Here is a 4,199-nt window from a genome sequence, read left to right as displayed (position 1 = left end):
CAACCAACACCAAAGGCCGGTCTTCATCCAAAGAAGATGATATTGTGTATATGGTGGGATTGGAAGGGAATCCTCTATTATGAGCTCCTTCCGGAAAACCAAACGATTAATTCCAACAAGTACTGCTCCCAATTAGACCAACTGCAAGCAGCACTTAATGAAAAGCATCTGGAATTAGTCAACAGAAAATGCATGATCTTCCATCAGGTTAACGCAAGACTGCATGTTTCTTTGATGACCAGGCAAAAACTGTTACAGCTTGGCTGGGAAGTTCTGATTCATCCGCCATATTCACCAGACATTGCACCTTTGGATTTCCATTTATTTAGGTCTGTACAAAATTCTCTTAATGGAAAAAATTTCAGTTCTCTCGAAGACTGTAAAAGGCACCTGGAACAACTCTTTGCTCAAAAAGATAAAAAGTTTTGGGAAGATGGAATTATGGAGTTACCTGAAAAATGGCAGAAGGTAGTGGAGCAAAAGAGTGAATACGTTATTCACTAAAGTTCTTGGTGGGACTTCCTTAGCGGCGCAGTGGTTAAGAATCCGCTTACCAATGCAGGGGACATGGGTTCAATCCCTAGTCTGGGAAGATCCCACATGCTACGTAGCAACTAAGCCTGTGAGCCACAACTACCGAGCCCACGTGCCTAGAGCCCGTGCTTTGCAACAAGAGAAGCCACCACAGTGAGAAGACTGCACACAACGAAGAGTAGCCCCTGCTCACCTCAACTAGAGAAAGCCCTAGCGCAGCAACAAAGACCCAGTGCAACCAAATCTAAATAAATAAATAAAAATTTTTTAAAAATTAAAAAAAACCCTCTATTCTACAAAAAGTAAATAAAGTTCTTGGTGAAAATGAAAAACGTGTCTTTTATTTTTACTTAAAAACCGAAGGCACTTTTTGGCCAACCGAATAGCATCACATTTTAAAGATCAAATGGAAAGCCCAGAGAGCTTAAGCAACTTCCCCAGGATCCACTGCAAATAAGCAGTGGACCTGGGATTTGAAGCCAGGAAGTTTTATTTAAGAACTTGGGTTTTGAACCTGGGATTAAAACATAGGATTCAGAGAGTCTCGGAACTTTCTGAATTGTTTGCAAAGTGTTTAGTATATATGAATGCGTGCATTTGTTTAAGAGAAAATCTATAGCTTTAATCATATAAAAGGCATGCTCCATAAAAGGTTAATAAGGACTATGGTAGCACCCTCTTCTCTCAGAAGTCCCTCAGGATGTTCAGTGCATTATATGGTGACTTCAGGCTTATGCTACTTCTTAGGTTGGAAGAAGCAGAACAATCTAGCGCCACTCAAAGTAAAAGGGAATGTCAAAACAATTTGTAGGAATTGTTAGTATTGTAAGTGGCAAACTGTTCTTGATTTGTGAGAAACATAGAAAATGCCCAAGAAGTTCTTTTGAAAGTATACATGAGCTATCCAGGCCTTGAAAACTGTGGATAGTTTGAGGGCAGAGACCCTGGTTCTGCATTGGGCAAAATTACTCTTACAAAAGCTAAATAAACTCCTGAAATTTGAAATGTTTTTTAAAAGTGCCTAGATGCTAATCTTCTTTCAACTGCACTAATTTGTCTTTTTACAGTTAGAGGGACTTAGGGGATGAATATTTATTAACCCATGAGACTGAAAATTCCTTAAACCCCGGTGGTAAATCCAAAGGCAGATGCCAGGATGAATGAATCCAGATTAAAGAATTGCCCAGTTTATACCACTTGAGAAATCAGATTAATACCTAAGTTTTGTTTAGAGTAAAAATTTTAATGCTTTAAATATGTACATCTTTAAGACGTTACTATCACACAAGAGTAGCAAATACAATATTTTAGATATTTTACAATAATTTGCTGGATTCCCTACTTACTAGAGTTTTTCTTAACATTTCTCCCATCTCTGTTTTCTCATTTTCTATTTTGTGTTTTTCTCTTGGACTGTTTCGAAGGGCTTAATATATAGTCCCCATTCAGACTTGTCCAACTGTTAAAAAATATCTTTTATGGTAGTTTTGTAGATTTGAAGGATTCAGTAAGGATGGTAAATAACAATTGGTTGTCATGTCTCTTTAGTCTTTTTTTTTTTTTTGCGGTACGCGGGCCTCTCACTGTTGTGGCCTCTCCCATTGTGGAGCACAGGCTCCGGACACGCAGCCTCCGCGGCCATGGCTCACGGGCCCAGCCGCTCTGCGGCATGTGGGATCCTCCCGGACCGGGGCACGAACCCATGTCCCCTGTATCAGCAGGCGGACTCTCAACCACTGCGCCACCAGGGAAGCCCTCGCATTCATCTTTGATCCTTATGTGAATCAGTTACTATGTTGGTGGTTGCAATATGGTACTAACTGAACTTTCGAAAGTCACTTTACTGGAGAAAAATTCTCCTTCTCATTCCCATCCCTATTTGGGAAAAATCTAGGCCCCAAAGACAGATGGCAGAGGAGTTGACAAAAGGGAAACTTGTAAGCAACTATCCAAAAATATATTAATATTTTAAATGTCTGAAGTGTTTTCTTTGTGAGTGGGTGTATAGTAAAGTTCTAGGAGCGGGGATTTGCCCTTAAAATAATAAATCCTTAAGATTTATTAAGGATTTATGATGCAGATGAGGAAAAACAAAGTAAATTGCCATTCTGATTTCCTTCTAGACTGAGAGAATTCAATAATAATGAGACAAATTTTCATTCAACCCAGCCACAATCTGAAAAGATATTGATATTTGCCCTCCCATTTGAAAATACTCAATGGTTCTTCATAAAGCATGTTAGATTGAAATCAAATGGGCATCAAAACCATGAAATTCCTATGAAAGGTGGGATAGTAAACAGAAATTGTTTCGTAGGGGGGGTTTCTTGATCTAGGCTTATAATTCTTTTAAGATTTACCCTAAGGCTTTTATACCTGCTTTGCTCATGACTGACTCAGTGTTATCTGATGAGGATCTTATTTCACTTTTGAAAGCAGTGTTGTTCTCTCTGTTGCGGTAGTAAGGGGTAGCAGGAAAAGATTGACTCTGGGCGGTGCAATTGAAACCCCCCGCTCCCATCCATTTTGAGATGAGAGAGTACCCTGCGTGCAGTTCATAATGAAAAGACCTAGTTTTGAAGCATGTAACTGTCCCTCCTGCCTAAACAAAACTATTCTTAAATATAGGGGTAATTATCAGCACTCTCTATGAATTCATTTATAATTTGCTTTATTTTTCTTTTCATTGTTTTGTAAGAGGATCTTGGACACTATTTTTGCGACCAGGTAGACCTTGGACTCCTGCATCCTTTTGAGCCATGAATTTTCACATTATGTTCTTTAAGTCTGGAAAAATGACTTGCCCGTATTTTGCTGGTATAGTATGATCACACGTTTTTTTCTCTCATTGAGATCTTGCTGAGTGAAAAATTGGTGTGGCATGAGATGGCCTATAAAATTTACATTAACCTATATCCCAATTCTGTGTTTGGAGACAGCTGAATACTCTTTGCATTTGTTTGATAATTTCTTACCCTGCATGCTGGCTTATATTATGATGTTGTTATAGATTCCAGAATATGAATATTTAAGGCAAAACCTCGCTAATTCAAGCCTCTGAACTTTATGGGTCTCAAGGTTGAGCAATTCACTTGAAGGGATTAGACTGGCATGTGCCCGGCAAGCACAGTCATTCTCCTTGAATCTTGAGGTTTCTGCAGAGCTAGAGTCTCTCCATGGCCACGCCAAGTTTGCTGTTAGTCCACTTGGTGTGTAGTGGCCTCCACCAGCCCTTTGGACACGACACAGAGCAGAGAACCTGGTCCTAGGTTGGCATGTAGCTAAGAGCTTCATAGCATATTTGACGCTGTAATAAATGAGGAGGTACTGAAATAGTTCCCATTTTTAAATACCTTGACTCACTTTCTAAGATGTAGCACAACCCCAAGGAATATTTAGCATTCCAATTCTTTATAAAAAATATTTATTACAGGGGCTTCCCTGGTGGCACAGTGGCTGAGAGTCCACCTGCCGATGTAGGGGATGCGGGTTCGTGCCCTGGTCCAGGAGGGTCCCACATGCCGCGGAGCAGCTGGGCCCGTGAGCCATGGCCGCTGAGCCTGCGCGTCTGGAGCCTGTGCTCCGCAACGGGAGAGGCCACAACAGTGAGAGGCCCGCATACCGCAAAAAAAAAAAAAAAAAAAAAAAAAAAAAAAAATATATAT

Source organism: Phocoena sinus, chromosome 10 (genome assembly GCF_008692025.1).
Source record: "Phocoena sinus isolate mPhoSin1 chromosome 10, mPhoSin1.pri, whole genome shotgun sequence".
Taxonomy (NCBI): domain Eukaryota; kingdom Metazoa; phylum Chordata; class Mammalia; order Artiodactyla; family Phocoenidae; genus Phocoena; species Phocoena sinus.
Note: the sequence above shows the minus strand (reverse complement) of the source record.